The sequence below is a fragment of the Dasypus novemcinctus genome, chromosome 17, assembly GCF_030445035.2.
Source record: "Dasypus novemcinctus isolate mDasNov1 chromosome 17, mDasNov1.1.hap2, whole genome shotgun sequence".
Lineage (NCBI taxonomy): Eukaryota > Metazoa > Chordata > Mammalia > Cingulata > Dasypodidae > Dasypus > Dasypus novemcinctus.
Genome location: NC_080689.1, coordinates 10664306 through 10682426, shown reverse-complemented (window position 1 = coordinate 10682426; position 18121 = coordinate 10664306). Strand labels below are relative to the sequence as shown.

Below are 18121 nucleotides of genomic sequence, written 5' to 3'. Positions count from 1 at the left end.
TCGTGCAAAGAATCCATACCAGTAGGCAGTCAATAGGGCCCCTTGAATAAATGAATGAATGTGTGTCCTCTTTCATTTTGCTTCTGACCATTTCACCAGCTTGGTCCGACACTTGCTACCTTTTCAAATATACAACTGATTACTCTTTTCCAGTGTGGGCCTTTTTGTTCAAAAAGGAAGTTGGCCATATGATGAGATGTGGTGAAATGAAGCAATTGTTAAGGACTATAACCAAACGCTATGTCCAACAGAAAGATGAAATAGCTTTTCAACTGGAGATTTTCTGAGTAAAAGACTCCTGGGAAAAGTGGAGAAGATGGACATGTTGGTGTGTGGGTTTATGAGCATTTTTTTCTTTTTATGAAATAAACGTGCAAGGGGAGAAAGGAGGCAGAGATTTTGGTAAATCTATCAAATAGCCAAAATTTATGAGAGTTTAAACAGCAGTTTCTTTTTAAGGGGCCAATTCCTAATTTCCCACATAAAAGTAGGGGAATTGAATGGTAAATCCTTCTCTGCCGACAGAACCCCTGAAAAGAGGTATGAAAAAGAGTTACTGTTCAGTTTCCATTCATGTCTCTTGAAAGCCCGTGGATGTGAAACTGCCCTGGGACACACAGCCCAGGGTTTCAAAGCTGCTCGGATGACTTTTCAGAAATGATCTATTGTGGCGCTTTGTTTTGCCTGGGTCACCCTCGTTTTGTTCTGCTCGGGCTGTATCACTCTTCTGCCGCTGCCATTAATCCACCCTGTCTCCTCCTCCGCATTCAGAGGCACATTTTACCCCCTGCCCTGCTCGGAGAGCCCTGGGATGAGATCACTGCAGTGCGTAGGACTGCTGTGGGGAGCGACGGAGGAAGCTGGACAAGGAGGGGAAGGAGAGAGGGGTCGGTGGGTGCTGGCAGCCTGGGCTCACCTGGGTGGCTTGCATGCTTAAGAAGAAAAAAGAAGGAAAAGGAGAGAGAGAGAGAGAAGGGAGGGAGAGGGAGGGAGGCGGTATATTTAGATGGGGTGAGACTTGTGAATAGGCTTTATCAATCTGCTGGAAGCCTTGATCAAATGCAAAAAAAAAACAAAACGCTTTTTCTCACACTATAGCTCTATGGCCGAGCTGCGGGGCGAGACACTGGAACACGAGCTTGTGTAGCCTGCAAATGAGGTTGCCCTTATTTTTCAGCTCTGATTTGATTCACTCATTCATAGTTAGGTAAATGGGCTAAAGGTGGCTAATGGTTTGTCAGGCTGGGGGAAAAAATGGCGAAAGGTATGTATATTAGTGAAAAAGAACATTAAATCCAAACTATTATTTGATTGATAACTCAAATTTAGTTCATTTTTTTTCTCTTAGAAATCTTCTTCTATTCGACTCTTAATGCTTTTTATTTTTAAACTTCCTTTTTTTCTGCCCATCAAAACACCCACTACTGCAAGGGGACTGTCTGGAAGTTCCAAAGGGTCCTGTGATATGCCGAGTTAAAAAGTGGCATCCATGTTCTCTAAACCTCAGTAGCGTGATCACAAAGTCCATCCTTCTTGTTACCCGGTCCCTGAGGGTCAGCAGGGGCTCTGCCTGTGGCAGCCATTCAGGGAGCCAGGGCAATGGGAGGCCGTTCTCTACACGTGCCACCAACTCCTTGGGTGGAAGAAGGACCCTCTCAAGGCTCTGGCACTAGCAGTTAAATCTCCTGCTTGCGAGACTCTTGCAGTTCCCACTTTTCTAAGGGCTGCAGCCAGCCACTGAGGCCCGGGGGCCCAGGACAAAGAGGAGGGCGGCCACAGGCCAGTGCAGACCCTGGGCGGACCCTCAGCACTAAGCAGTGCTGAGCAAGACGGTTGGGCAGCATTTTCAACACTACAACGAATCTTCAAAGGCAGTCTTATCATTTAATTAGCGGGTTTTCATCAAAATACGATCTGAGATTAAGACTTGAGAGAAACATTGCACCAAATTTCATGAATTAAAGGTTTTGAACACAATATTATCAGTCCCAAGCCCTGCTCTAATTTGGGCTGAACTACCATGAGCAAATTACCTACCCTTTTAGGCTTCCGTGTCATCATCTAGAAAGTGAATCCGTGGGTCTGGATCAGTGGTTCTCAAACTTGGGCGAGCTTCAGAATCGTGACTTGTTAAAGCATACCTTTGGGACTTCATCCGCAGAGTTTTTGATTCAGCAGGATGGGGGTGGGGGTTATGACCTTGGATTTCTAACAAGTTCCCATGGGAGGCTGCTGGTCCAGGGAGCACACATTCTCAAGGTGAACTCTAGAGAATGGGCCAGCAAGAACATTCCACCTTTCCTGTAGGGGATGAGATAAAATTAGTTGATTAACAGACTAATCACTACAGTAAAGTTTTCATGTTGAAATTTGACTGGAAAAGGCTCAACCGGGACATCACTAACCCTTAACCTTTTTTGTGAGTGCATTTGCATTTTGGGTTGACACATACAGTTTAAAGACACATCTCAATTACAAGATGTAGTCCAGACAGCTTTCCCTGTGGTGACAGAGGCTGCCACTAAACTCTGAGCAATTACTTAAAATTAGACTTGTCAAATTTGTTTAGGGTGACCAGGCAAGTACATACATTGACCTACTGTCACTGTTCCTGGGGAGATGTTGTAATGATTTTATATATCAGTCAAACTATTTAAGTACTAATGCTGCCTTCATGCTGTAATCACCATTCTAGTCAGATGTCATTTTTAGAAGCCCTTGGGGATTTGCATCCCTTAATTATTCTTCAATACCCAAACCGAGCATTCTTTAATTGGTGTAAATTGAACAGTGTTCCAATGCAAACAAGGAGAGGGCACACCAATCAATGATTCCGTGCATGTCTATTGGAAAGCCATTGCCATTAGATCAAGTAACAAATCCTTAACAGCATCAGCCTCACTGGAAATACTGGCTGGTGGTGCTGACAACTACTACTTCTACTTAAGCCATCAAGACTAGGGAGTACAGAGTGAAGAGAGGGCTGCGATTCCACAATCTCAGGTTTGGGGCAAAGGGTAAAAAACAAACAGACAAAAAATCCCAAAACAACTGTCATAAAAATGTCCTCTGTTCTCATGTCAGAATCCACGTTCAATGAGCTTTTTCTGGGGATTCAATTAGAAACAAATGTTTCTATCCTATAGCCAGTGATTTGACTGTGGTGTCTTTCTCTCCGTTTCTAAACTGGAAACAATATACATTTTTAAACTTGCCAAGCCGTTCTTTCCCTTGATTTTTTCCTTCCCGCTAGTACGTGATCCCCCCAATCATACAGACGAGCCGTGACTGGGGAACGCGAAGCAGGTATCTTCCTACCTTGAAGGTGATTGGCAAAGGAAAGGCCCTCGACTTAAGCAGCTCGGGGAAACCCCTTCTCATCAGTGTGTCATGCCCCCTTCTCACTCTTGGCTCTTTCTATCCTCTCCCCCAAATGACTGACTTCCAGTGGGGGCGGGAAGAAGGGGGAGCAGCAGGCGGGCCGCGCGCCTCTGGCAGGACCTGCCAGGCTACCCCGCGGCAAACCGCGCCCCCTTTTCCATCTGTCTGGTTTTTGACAAAACGTGCTGGTTCTTGGGGAGGAGTCTTTCAGGTTGATTTAGGTCTGCATTTACAAGCCGTCTGTGCGGGAAACCTAAAACCGAGGGGAGAGGAAGGATCAGGGCCGTGGGCGCCCTGGGCCATCTTTGCTCGGCAGTTGAGATTTGCGGGCCGGCGCGGGGCCGAGCTTGCTTGGGCAGCCGGTGTCAGCACACCGTGCTGTGGCTCCCACACACCCCTACACCCCGTGAGTCCAGCCACCCCGCCCGGGGCTTTAGGGGCCTTGGAGTAAACCTCGGAGGAGCGTGTTGGGCTCGCCGAGGTCACGCATCGTGCCCCAGCGGAGGGCGGCGCAGGGGCCCGCGCAGTCACCTCCGGGGTCACCGTCCCCGCCTCGGGCCGCAGCGCCCTCGTCACAGCCAGCGCACATCCCCGCGGGGAAGTCAAGGAGGGTCGGTGTCTCTTCACCTGCGTCAACTTTCAGAGTCGGATGAAGCAGGCTTGGAAACGGGCCGCAGCAGCGAGCAGCCCCCCACGTTCCCCGCGCCCTGGGCGCCTGCTGCGTGCGGGGCCAGCGCGGGCTCTTCTCCCTCCTCTGCCTGTTTCATCCCCCTCACCTTTTCCCTGAGGTTTAGAGACGACAGACACCACTGCTGGCTTTCCTCAGCCTTCTCCTCGGTGTCGGTGGTTCGCGTGAGCATTTGCGGTGCAAGAGGCACACTAAGCTTGAGAGTGAACTCCTTAGTTCCAGTGCTGGCCTTTTCACGCACAAATCCCTTCACCTCTCGGCTGAAGTTGGATGGACTCCAAGGTCCCTTGGAGATCTCACGTTGAAGAGTTATTTTCTCTACTACAAACTCTTACAAATGGCCAAGGGAAGGAAACCCATATTACATTTCTTTGGAATTCTTGGTCTCCTTTTCATTCATGGAAATGAGTGTCCAAGCCAGGGCTGGCCAAACTCTAGTGTGCATTTGAATCAGATGGGAATCTTCTTAAAATGTGGATTCCGATCCAGTAGGTCTGACATGGGGTGGAGGTTTTTCCATTCCGACAGCTTTCAGGGGAGGTCACCAGCCTGTTCCTAGGTCAGGCCCAGCAGTTGCTCCGTTTTGCTCACCAGTGGGTCTCTAGCACAGACCTGGCTCAGGGTGCACAGTTTGAATAATTGCACAGGCAGTTTGAATAAATGAATCAAGTTGGGTGTTCAGATCCAAGGGTCAGTGACAGACTGCTAGTCCTTTGCCTGGAGCTCACTCTTGCCATCTCCCATGGACTGCACAGGAAGCCTCTGGCGGCACAGCTGACCCCTTGCCTCATGGGTCCTGTGCTGTGGTGGGGAGCAGGAGGCAGGTCAGGGACCCAGGAGAGCCTCCGGTGGGGACAGGGCATCTCCCTATGGCCGCTGCTTTCGGTCCTGGCTCCAACCCATGATCAAGGGGTCACTTCTCTCAAGTTGCCCACAGTACATTCTCTTTCCACTTTAATTTTCGCCTACATACCCATTTCGACCATTAGCAATGACTGTTTTTTTTGGTGGTGGGGTGTGGAGGGTTTCACGCAGGAGGAGTGCGGTTCCAAAATCACACTTTCGTGGAAGGAGCACTCGTGTGAGAGTCAAAATAGATGGGTCCAGTTCCGGCTGGGCCACGAACTAAGGGAGTGAATGCAGGTCAGTTAAATCCTCTGAGCTTGTAAAGTTGGAAACTGGTTACAGGAAGTAACGTTTTGAGAGTCTCCTGGAAGCTGCAACGGGAGGGTGAACGTGCGTTTGCATTTATTCGGGGTGCTCGGCTATCTGAGGACCTGCCCCCTCTGGAGGCCAGATGTCAGGCTTCTGCTTCTTCCTTAGTCCCCAGACCCCGCACGCTCACTCCTCACTCTATCAGGTTTGCTTTCCCCACGTGAACTGTTTTTAGTCCAGGGTTTCCCCAAATTTACTGCTCAGAACAACACCCTTGGGCCTTTGTTTAGCACACTGGTGGTCAGCCCTCTTCCCTGGGTCCCCCCACCCTGCCTTTTCCCTCTCTTTGGAAAGAGTTCCACCTGAGTCCTAATTCCAGGGAAGGTGGAAATCAGTGTTCGGTGCGAGGGCCGTGGCTTGGCTACACTTTGGATCATTTGGGAGGCTTTTAAAAATCCCTGTGTCCAGATTAAACCCCAGATCAGAATCTCTGGGGAGGGTTTAAAAAAAAATACAGTTTTTTAACTTAAAAAACAAGCAAAATCGTTTCCCAGGCGATTCGTGTGGATTATCAGGGCTAAGAATCACTGGTATGTTTTGGACATACTTTAGAACCCAATGACAAGTCAGGTGAAACCCATCATCTTGTTTATAGGCCAGCAAATCCCAAACGTGGCAGCACATTAGAATCACCCAGGCAGCTTCCAAAGCTTGCAATGCCCAGGTAATGCCTCACACCAATTAAATTGCTTTTTTTTTTTTTAAAGAACCCCGGTGATTCCAAAGTGCAGCAGAGTTTGGCCACTCTAGCCCCTCTCCTAGCACCCCGAATAAACGCAAACGCACGTTCACCCTCCCATTGCAGCTTCTGACTGGAAGTCCACAGCTTCCTCAGACGTGTTGGACTTGGATTTCTTGATCCATAACTGTATAAAAACTTACTTTTTATTGCTATGGGTGGATGGTCTTGAAAGGACTCACCCAAGGTCTCTCAGAGTTTTTCACCTTTTGAAAGGCACAGACGGCAAGGACGTGGTGGCAGATACCACACAGAACACATCTGCACACTAGAACTGTGTGACACACCACAGCCGAACTGATGGATGCTTCAACAGTGCAAGGCCCATGGGGGCAGCAACTTTGCCCATTCACTCCTTGATTTCTAGCGTCTAGAGCAGTGAATGCAGGTATTTGGTGCCTAGTAAAGATTTGTTGAGTGAGTGAAGGATAAAACTGTTACCTTGGATTGATACTCATCTTCCATTGATTGCTTTGGTTTAGGTTCTGAAAAAAATCCTTAATTCATATTCAAGTTATTTTTTCCAAACTGGGATAATTTACGCAGGGAAGCCAAGGCCCAGCTTTTGTATGTAATTTCATTGACTCATTTAAATTGAAACCTGGTACTCTTGGGCAAGAAAATGTCTTCATGTCCTTTCTAGCAGTTCTTCCACCCAGGGCCCTTGAGCCTCGCTAGTTCCCTGTGCAGCACTGCCTTCCTGGGACTTGAGTTCATTATTGTGCCTTTTCACTGCTGGACACTTTTTTTTTCCCCCCCAGACTCCTTGTTTTCTTTTGCCTCAAAAATCTTAATTATTTCCCCTCTCCCACACTACCCCACAAATGAACTTTCACTTGCAGTGGGGTTTTATTTTTCCACTTTTTTTAAAAAAGGAAAATTTTTAATTTTTAAAAATTCTGTCCTTTGCATAGTTCCTGGGGCCTGTTGAGTCTTTCTTCATGGTCTGCTTTATGACAGTACTCTCATTCTCCAATAAACCTGGGAGTAAGGATTTTATCACTATGCTATACATTGTGAAATATTTATTTTTTAAAAACGCAGTTGATGCTTTCAGCATCTTTCATTCTAAGCCTTGTCTCACAGAACATTTCTGTTCTTCTATTTATTTACAAAATTGTGAGTTCTTCTTTGTCTCTTCTCTCTTTTCAATCACTTAAAATCCGTAACTAACCTTCAAAAACTCACTCTGAAAACTTCTTTTGTGTGTATGTGTGTGAGACTTCTCAGTATGATAGCTCACCAGTGAGACAATATAAAAACAATAGTCAATTGCAGCGATGTACAGCAGGGGAAGCATAGAGAGATTGAGAGGTAAAGAATTTTCTTAATAATGAAAATGCTCTAAGAATGATTGAAGTAATGAATGCACAACCCAGTATCATTGGTTGTACATTTTGGATGAATTGTATGCTTTATTAATATGTATGAATAAAATTGAACTTATTTTTAAAAGAAGAACGCAGGAGAGAAAAACAGTAATCACTGGATTTCGACATTTCTGTGAATGCCAATACCATACTACCATCTTGGGTATTTTCTCAGTCGATCAACTTATATGAAGGTCTTAAGTTTCCTGCTTATTATTGCAGAAAAAAAAATAGAGAGAGAAAGAAGGGGAGGAAGGACGGAGGTAGGGAAGAAGGGAGGAAATAGGAAAGGAGGGAGGGAGGACTGAAGGAAGGAAAGGAGAAAGAAAAAAGCAAACAGGAAAACATACGAAACAATGACTGAACCTACTAGACATTTTGGTAAACTAAGTTCTTTATTTTTAACGTTACACCACTCTTTAAAACTTATAGCCATTTAATCACTGCTTTATAGATGTGATCACTTCCATTCTGAGAGAAAAGGCTAAAGAATTAGATCATAAATGAAGAAAAAATAATGTGGAACAAAAATGAAAAATCATAATGCATGAGAAATGCTTTTTCCTTTCCAATACCTGTGATGCCCCAAATCTACTTTCTGGAGAGGCTGTGAATGGACAGAGATGAAGGGAAAAGCCCAAAGGGCACAAGCCAACTGCTAACTGTGGCCTCACCACAATTATTTTCTAAATACTGTCATAATTACACTTACCTGTTACTAGTTTTATAGCACAGTGGTATTAATGAAAATGACATGTCTAAAAGGGAAATTTACATAAAGCTTTCTATTGGAGGATCATGAAAGCTAGTTGAAAAAATTCAAAACTGCATTTTAGACATTCTAATTAGGTGAGCTAGCAATTGGATCTTATTGTACCTTTTTCATTTGAGAAGGTAACTTTTTTTAAAGATCAAAACCCTTTGCCCTCATTAATGTCAAAGAACATAAATAAATGCCTACTTAAAACTCTTCTTTTATGGGTGAAATAGTTCACTCTTTGTACTGGTATTATAACATTCTTGTTTAATAATTAAAAGTTATGGGACCAATACAGAATTTCGTAAGAGAAAAACAGGCAGAAATCCAGTATCTTAAAAAATGATTTATATTTCATTCATGTTTTCATTCTATTTTTAGTAAACTTGATCATTAGCAGACACAAATGGTACGGAAGCCTTGGTCAGTATGTAATGAATGATTTATCATTACCTACAGCCCCAGAAACTCCTGATCCCTTGAAAATTGGGCTGGAAAAAGAAAATGTGCAGTTCAACCCAACTTAATATCTTTTCTGAGATTGCCAAGCAAATACGAAATGTGCAAATCCTCTGACGCCTCATGTTTGGCACATTCTAATCTCCCATGTAAACTCAAGTTTTCTGCCATTAAGTCCTTGGCTATGGCCTTCAGAGACTGCTGAGGAGGGGCAAGCATGACAAGGGGTATTCTTTGTCACCAACATATGTGCTCTTTATCTGGTAGAGCCAGGTTGCAGGAGTGTCAGATTTACCTTCGAAATTTTGATTTTGTGGTTTTGGAGTTACCAAAAGTAATTCTTCTGGAACAGATCTTTAGGAATTTTAGCTTGGCTGGTCTGGCTCCTAAGGGCTATTTTGTGGCAGAAAAGTCTCTCATAAGGGTGTTAGGCTCTGCCTTGTTTCACGTTAGGTCTAATCTCTGTGGTACAACCACTAGGACAAGGACTGGAGGAAGGAAAAACTGAACATACAGGTGTGATCCAAAGGGAGAAAGAAAGAATGCCAGAATCAGAAGCGCTGTAATAAGTAACATGAATTTTAAAAGTTACACAAGATGAAAAGCAAAATACTCCCACATAGTCTCATCATTACTGAAAGCCACGGGGCTAATGGAGAGAGAAAGGAGAGTGTCTCGGCACACCCAAAGGACCCCAGAAGGCCTCATCATACTCTTGTGCAATATCATCCTGAAAAGGATGTCTCCTGATGTAGGAAGTGAAGGCGATCAGCTCCCTGTGGCCTCAGGAACTCCCAATCCATATATTCCCTGACCATCACAGGTTGGAGCCAAGTTTAAGCCAGACTAGAACAAGGCTGGGTCAATCATCGGTCAATTAATCCAACTCGGAAACTGGTCAAGTGGCCTGGCAGAGGGTGGTGAGTGAAACCCTGCTCTCTTCCACAGTGGTTTCGACTCTCTCTCTCTCCCTTGGCAGCTGCCATGGTGGAGATGCTGGGCCACCACCCTGCCATACAACGGTAAGCTTGGCTGAAAGGGAGAACACCTGGGGAGGCTTTCAGTAGTAAGCTCCGGAAGCTGAGGGAGAGAATCAGACTTCATAAACTGGGTTGACTAGACAATGAAATATTTATTGTGATTCCTCCTCTTTTTTTTTGAAGTTCAAAAATCCTTGTCATCCCCTGGCTGAAGTCTGTATACACATGAGAGGAATTCACAATTAGATTAGAAGTAACTTGCTACTGGTTATTGATCACCTTAACCCACGTCAGGCAGAAGGCAATGATTATATCTATATACATGATCCTTTTAACTGTCTTTTTTCCCCCTATAAAATGCCGAAGCCCGTGAAACAAAAGAAAACAATAAATCAGTCTGGCAAGTGATCATTTATTAGTTTTCGGTAAATGAAATGTTTCCTTAATGAGTGGAAACAGAGACAAATACCTTTGATGTTGTTTTAAGATAGACTTTTTAAAAATAATTTTTTCTTTATTTTTAAAGAGCTTTAGATTACATAAATGTTACATTGAAAATAAAGGGGATTCCCATAAATCCCACCTCCTCCCTCTCCCACTTTCCCCCATTAACAACATCTTTCATTAGTGTGCACATATTGAAGCAGTGCTACTAACCATGGTCATAGTTTGCATTATGTTTTACACTTTGCATGGCACAATTTTATAAGTTTTGATGAAATGTATAATGGCTGGTGTCCATCATTGCAATATCATGTAGAACGATTCCAAAGTCTGAAAAATGTCCTACGTTACAACTATTCTTCCCTCTCTCTCCCCTCAGAACCTCTGGTGACTACAGTCTTTACATCAGTATTACAAGTTCTTCCATCACTAGAATAATAATGTCTACTTTAGTCCATAGTTGCATTCCCCCTTGCATTTGTTCATTCCTCTGTCTTAAGGATTTTGGGATAGTGATGCCCACTCTGCTTCCAACCGAGAGGGGGCTTGGATCCCATGGGGCAGATGGATAGAACCGTCTTGCTTGCAGTTGAAGATACTCTTTACTTCTTGCTTTGGGTGTTGTCCATCATCATCCTTTTGTTAGTTGTCCTGGCAAGTCTGATGAACTTTAGAGTGGGTGTTGGCTGCAACTTTGCTGAGATTTAGGACTCACCCGGCCTCTGAGCAGCCAGAAGATTTAAGTCTCTGGGACATTTATATGAATAAAATTCAGTCTTAAAATATTAATTTTTCCTTACCTTGGGAAATGGAGAAATGTGGAATTATTCAGATAATTCTGACCAAAATCCTGCTTTCCCTTTAGATATTTTGATAATGGGGCAAAAAAAGTAGCTATCTCTGATGTGTCTGGTTTGTGACCAAGTACTTCCTTTGGGTTAGTAGGTTAGGATTCTGGCTGTGCTCTCAAACCAAGGTGACTACCAGTGGAACAGCGTTAAAAAGAACAAGGGCTCCAGCTTTCTGACAAAAGCAGACAACCTTTTATTTTAAATGTTCACACTAATTCCATTAGTAATTCAATGTTGAAATATTTCAATCAATAAGCAATACTGATTCTATTTTTTTAAAGATTTATTTATTTCTCTCCCCTTCCCTCCCTCCCCAGTTGTCTGTTCTCTGTGTCTATTTGCTGCGTCTTCTTTGTCTGCTTCTGTTGTTGTCAGTGGCACGGGAATCTGTGTTTCTTTTTGTTGCATCATCTTATTGTGTCACCTCTCCGTGTGGGTGGTGCCATTCTTAGGCAGGCTGCACTTTCTTTTGTGCTGGGCAGCTCTCCTTACGGGGTGCACTCCTTGTGCGTGGGGCTCCCTACGCGGGGACACCCCTGCGTGGCAGGGCACTCCTTGTGCGCATCAGCACTGCGCATGGGCCAGCTGCGCACGGGTCAGGGAGGCCCTGGATTTGAACCACGGACCTCCCATGTGGTAGACGGACGCCCTAACCACTGGGCCAAGTCTGCTTCCTAATACTGATTCTAGAGTAAAGACCAGGGTTCCCTCATCTGGCTATAAGATGACTCTTCCTTCCGGTCTGGTCCCAGATGCTGCCCTTCGCCAAGAGATCCTCTGCTCCAGGGAAACATGCCTCCTTGGTATCCCCAAATGCACCTGGACCCTCCTACCTCCATGACCCGTCACCCGCTATGCCCTTCCTAACACGGTTCAGCCCAGGTTCCCTTGTCACCTCCTCCTTGAAAAGCTTTCCAGTCAATCCACTTCTACCACATCCTGGACTGAGAAAGACATTCCTCCTTTGGGCTTTTCACTTCCTCCTGTCCACATCTGTAGACTATCACTCTGGTTCTTTCCACCGCTACAGATATTTAGTGAGTGCCTGGCATGTGGGAGGCACCGTCGAGATGGAGAGAATACAGACATGGCCCCTCCCTGCGAGGAGCTCACATTCTAATTGGAGAAATGTAACAAACAGACCCATAAATGATGCCAGGAAGTGCTATGATAAAAATATAACAGAGGTTTTCCTTGCCTGACTTTCCCAGTAGACTATGAATCCTCTGAGAGCCAGGACTGGTATATCAAGCATCAAGTGGCACTTTAGCACAACTCAGTGTCAATGAATGTTGAATGAATGAGCAAATGAAATGAATATTTGAGAGATATATAACTACATTCCCAATCTTTCTAGCACTGGAGAATGGAAAGGAAATAAAAGTTAATTTTATTTGACTTTAGAGTTAGAGAACGTTCTCTTTGCAAAGCATATCTATGTGATATTTTCAGAGATAATAAATATTTCCTCTAACTAAAAAAACAATTGGTCATATAAACAGGTGCATTGTTATAAAACTTTTTTGATTTCACAGATTAATCATTCAGAGAGATCTTTAACAAAACATCTAAATTAGGATGGCTCTGTACCACAGGTTTTTATTTCTATTAAATTCTATTGTGTATGATTTTGAACAAATATTTGTAGTCAATATTTGATTAAAAGGCCGATTCAATCGAGTAAATAAAGCTTTTGAAAAAATAATTTCCTTCCTTTGCTAGACTAAATCCATTAAGACTCTAACACAAGTAGAGCTGGGGACAAAGGATATTTAAAACAAAACAAAACAGTGAGACCCTTTGTACATTTGAATTTTAAAATTAATTGCTATCCTAATTGTTCATCAGTAGAAGCATAAATTAAGCAAATATAACTTAGAGCAAGCTTTTAGATACCCACAGGACTCTCCCATCAAGAGTAAAATGTCATAATGGTTTAGTGTGACAATCCATTTTTGCTGTCTTCTTTTTATGATTAAGAAAAGAGAGAATATTGGAAGTAGAGCCATATGAAAATGAAACAGACCCAAGAAAGGGAGATAGGCACAGTTGGGTTCTTTTAGTTATACCCTATAAAGGTGTGAGAAAGTTACAGCCAATAAAGAATGTTGTAACAAAGTAGTTACCTTGGAAACCTTATGCATTAAGCACAACTCAGTGACCCCCAAATAGAACCGAATGGAAAAGTGTAGTTAAACATGGAATTGTTATTAGTTTTGCCTTGTATAAATAGGGTTGATTGACTTGAGGCTTTGCTCCCTCTGCTTTCCCTGACACCATGTAGACAGAGCTGCAGGAATAGGTAGAACTACCTGTTGCATCTAGCATGGGCAGAATATTTTCTGTCACATAACCAGGCACACACTGTTGGTGGTCTGTTTCAAAATCTTATGAAACCACATAAACCCCAAATCTCAGTGACGTAAATTAACAATCATTTATTCTCATGCTTACTGGGCTGCAAGTCAGCTGTGACTAGGCCGATCTAGGCTGGGCTCAGGCAACTCTCTTTTAAATATATTCTGCAAGTGTATGGGCCAGTTGAGACAACTCTGCTTCAAGCTGTGGGTTGAGTTCAGGTCTGTTCTACTCTTCTCATTCTGTTACAATCACTGAAGGCATAGAGCTGCCTGGCTCATGTGGTTTTCAAGGTGAAAGTGGAAACTCTAAGAAAGGCGAGCAAAAATATGCAATGCCTTAAGGCCCCAGGTTGGCACATGGCCGTAGCTGCCTATATTCCACTAACTAAAGGAAACCCCACGGCCAAGTTCAGCATCAGTGGGGTAGGAAAGTAAACTCTTTGAAGGGCAATGTGTGTATGATGGGGGTGGGAGTGGGGGGCCAGGGAGACAAGGAAGGGTATATTTGTTGAACAGTAATTAACAATGAACCATGACTGTTTATCTTTAACTAAAGACCTTTATTTTCTGATTTACACATGATTATTTAAAGTTTTCCATTTTTGCTTTCTTATGAGTTTGTTGATTGTAAATAGGTTAGATTACCCAGAAAGAGCTTCTCTAAGTAAGACAGATTCCTGGAAAATTTAGAGAAACTTGACTTTGGATGAGTCTGCCCGCAGCAATAGCCTGTTGTGTCTTTACTCTGCTGTGTGAAGGAGGAGGCCATGGGCCATGGACTATGGAGCTGCAGGTCTTATTTGGCTTTGAGGCAATGCATTGAGCAGCCTGGCATAGACCAGGAAGGCAAGAGTACCGCCTCAGCAGATGTGCGAATGACTTCACTGCTCCGATTACAGCATCACCTCTCCCCTGTCATCAACTGGCAACCCACAGCAAAGGATGTTTTTCTGATCATTTTACACTCATTAAATACAGCTGTCACAACAGTGGGATGCGAGGATGCATGCAAAACTTTTCTGCCACGTCAAAATAAAGCTGAAATGCTTTTTTAAAAAAAGAGCTGAAACCTTTGAAGCCTATTCTCAAGAAGTATTGAAACATTGCCTTTTGTCGTTGACAATTGAAAGTGTTCATTGCAACACAAATTAAATCTTGGCCCAGGCTAAGAAAGCATCATCCATCAAAATTTTGCAGTAGAAAGCAGCAGAAAGCATTTGGCCAACCAGTTGGGGGTCAATCATGCGATTTCTTGTATGAATGACCTGGAATGTCCACTTTCACTGGACTGGCTGATCCCTGCTAATGGTTTTTAATGGGGTGAAGTTGGTCCTTGACTCTCACAGAAATGTCTGGAGAATGAAATACTCAGACACTTACTACCTACCCCATTTGAGAATTAAAAAATTAAAAATAACAAATTTTGGAGCTACAACACAGAACTACAGAATTGAAATCTTTGGGAGGGGGTGTTGGCCATCTTCATTTCCCCCATCCATAGCCCTGCACGAGAACCAACAATAAGCCTAGAAATTCCAGAAATGCCTTACTGACAAAGCATCTCTTCTCTGTCCTATTGTTTACTCAGGGTCAGTCTTGCTTCTTGATCAAGCTCAAAAGTTGGCCCTGGCCTTCCTGCTCCTCCAAAAACCCTTCCACCTGCTGCCCCTGGCCTGCCAGTGAGACCCTCTCCTGTGTTCCCTACACACCCTTTGCTCACCACCATCCCAGGAACTGTCTCTCCGTCCCCTTGTCATGGAAGCGTCTGTTCTTGATGTGTCTCCACTAGGTGGGGAGTTTGAGCGTACGGACTGGACCTGATCAGTGAGCCCCTAGCATGTGGCCCTCACCATGTAACCCCACAGGGCTCAGCACAGAGAGGGGCTTGGTTGGTGAAGTACAGTAGGGAGGAAGGAAGGGAGATGGGAGAGCAAGGGCATCTGATGATTTTAGGGGGTGGGTAGGCCGATCAGGTATTACTGTTAGAGATGCTTCGTTTTTGACCTATCTCTCCTCTTCCAGCCCTAGGTCCCAAGCAGAGAAAGGCATTTCTTGCTTCACAAGGCTCCTGAGCACATGGGCGGTCGCTGTTGATTAATTAAGAAGAGAAGCACTTATCCCCCCGGGGTGGGCGTGTCAATCAGGAACCAGCCAGGATAACCAATGTCACTGGGATTTCAACACTGGACATTTCTTCCTCACAGTCTTCACCTAAGTTCCCATACGGAGAGCCTGGCGGGGAGCCCAGAGAATGGTGTGGTTTGCAAAGCGCCAGCCCCACTCTCACCAAGCAGATGCGGAAGGCCGGTCCGCTGAGGGGGCAATGGCTTGATGCAGGTACAGTGAGAGCAGAGTGCTGAAAAGTCTGCAGTTGTTCCGCGTCCTCTTCCCTCTCAAGATGTGACCAAACTTTAAATGATCCAATGCTGCCACACACATAATGGGATCTGATGACTATGTCTCCTCGCTCTGTATTTTTGTTTTGTGGGATGACATAGTGGACTATTTCCAGGAGAAAAACATAAGAAATTATGCTGTCTCCACCATGATACCCATAGGTGAGAAAAAGCCCCAAATGAGAAATAACAGATTAATTAAAGGATTTGTGGACAGAAACCTTGAATTTTCTAGAGTGCTATAAATATATGTGTGGCGCTGACCAGAGAGCTGAAAAAAGAGAAGGCTCATGGGTGAGTGAGCGCTGGGGCTGCGGAGTGTTCACCCGGCTTAGGTGGATCCACCAGGGCAAAGATGCTCATATCCACATTAGGCTCTAAAGTCTCCTGGAACGTGAGAAATTCACTTCTGGGTTGCGTGGTCTACATGCAAACATATTTTGACTAGATCTTCTTCTAATTTGAATTTATGAGACTTACTTGCATAATCTTTCATCCATAGAGCAAAAGCATTGATTGTGTCTGGTGTGTGGAGCCTACCTCCACCAGGAGAGCTTGCCTCCCACTCTGCACAGCCAGCTCCCTGAATGTCCCCTCTGCAGTGTGGCTGTCCTTAAGCCTCTATCTAACTAGGTCTTCTCCTCGGCGCTATTTCTTATTTTAGCCCCTTGTTGTTTTTTCTACACAACATGAATTACAATATATAATTGTTTTATCAGTTGACTTCCTATTTGTTTGCCTCATCCAGGAGGAGCTGGCTGGTGTCTGGATCCCAATGCTTAGCATGGGGCCTGGCACAAAATAGAAATGAAATAAAATTTTGGAGCATGACCGAATAAATAGGCAGAATGCATAGCACAAAGTTCAGTAAGATCAGATCCTTTTACTTAAAGACTTGGGCAATTCTGGGGAAGCCAAGCACATAGATAAATAACTGAGTAAGGCGTGGCATGATATTTTCTCTCAACGAGGACATGACAATAAACAGAACAGAAAGGGTTATGAGTGGTCTTGGCAATCTTGTAGATAGGTTCCTTTGCTTTTTGGAAGAGGAAAAGGGAAAGCAGAGAAGCAAAGCATCTTCATGGTAGAAAGAGCATGAGTACCCACCTATTCCTGAGCAATATTCTTTCGACTTACTGGGCTTTTTGACCCCCTCCCCCCACGCCAGGGGTGCCTGTGCGCCCGTGCATATGTGTAGCCACAGCCGGAATCAGCAGGCCGCTTTGGTGTCATGTTCGTGGCTATTTTCTGGTCTCTCTGTCACTTTGTTTCCTTGGCCATCTCTCTTGCTTTCTAGAGTCAAGCTGATCACTTGCTCTTCCTTGCTGCTGGGCATGCTCCATTTCTCCTCGCTAGTGGTCCATGTGAACCTGTAATCCTTGGGTAGAGCAGTAGCTTGGACTGCTATACCAGAGATGGCATAGACAGCTATTTAATTTTATTACTCGTGGCTCACTTAAAAGTGCTCTCTGTATACATTTTAGGCTAATACAAAGTAATTCACAGTTAGGTCTAATCAGAAAAAATTGAGGATTTCCTGAAAACACTTAAGGATAATTGAGGGTGCCCTTGGGTGTGGCAAAACCACAACTGGCTCTCAGAGGGTTAAAGATGCTTGCACGCTCGAGGACCCGAATACTGTAGCATGTTTGAAAGAACTGGCCCCACTGCGAGAATTTGGGCAGGCCACCACCTGGAATGGCGAGGACCACCCTAACTTCCGGAGGCTTTAGAATTTACTTTTCCGTTAATGAACGCTTCAGAAGGTGCACCGTCCCTAATTCCCATCTTTGAAAGATGGAAACTTTAATGTGCAGTTAATTAAATGTTATGTCGATTTGCAAGCCCTGAGCTCTCAGAGAGGCCTCGGGGATGTGGAGGCAGGTTTAGAAATCAAACAACTGGAGGCCTAGCTGTCCCCACTTTGACCACTGAGCAAGCGAACTGTTTGCTCCAGACACCTGGGGAGGCGTTCGAGGCGCCCCTGCGCCGGGACAGATCTTCTGGGCCTCGGTGATTCCCACGCAGTTCTGTTTGCCATTGAGAAGAGCCAAGCAAAGTCAACAGGTCCCGAGGCCTGCGAGAATGCAGCCTGGCCCCAGGCGCCCTTCTCTCCTCCCGCTGCCTCTCTTTCAGAGGCGTTCTCTTTTTTTCCCCCTAGCACTTCAGCACTTTGTGCTGAGAGTGGAATTCTTTTCACAAACTCAAGAACCCAGCTGTGGTGCTGGGTGCAAGCAGTGAACCTGCAGGCTCCTCACACACGGTCGTTTCCCTGGGGGAGCACGGGCGCTGTGGAGGTGGGCTCTCTTGGGGGCCATCCACATGGGGCAAGGAGATTGACCTCTCTGAGGATCCTGAGGGAGAAGAGGGGCCAATGGAAAGGAAAGGCACTTGGGCTCTGAGCCTGGGTGGAAAAGGGCCACAGAGCTTATCTTCCCTAATTCTCCTTTTATACGTGAGGAAATGTATTCAAGAAAT

At 44.7% G+C, this 18121-nt stretch overlaps 1 long non-coding RNA gene across 3 annotated transcripts in view; it reads left to right on the top strand.

Annotated features, from left to right (window-relative positions):
* LOC101432510 (uncharacterized) overlaps positions 1-18121 on the top strand; it is a 126936-nt gene that overhangs the window by 63573 nt on the left and 45242 nt on the right. Inside the window, exon 2 of one of the 3 annotated variants that reach the window (XR_011646079.1) lies at positions 15267-15802. The exons of 1 other annotated variant lie outside the window; for it this stretch is intronic. This is a non-coding gene — a long non-coding RNA (uncharacterized lncRNA). The remainder of the gene's footprint in view (positions 1-15266; positions 15803-18121) is intronic. One more of the 3 variants, XR_011646078.1, reaches the window with a different exon arrangement.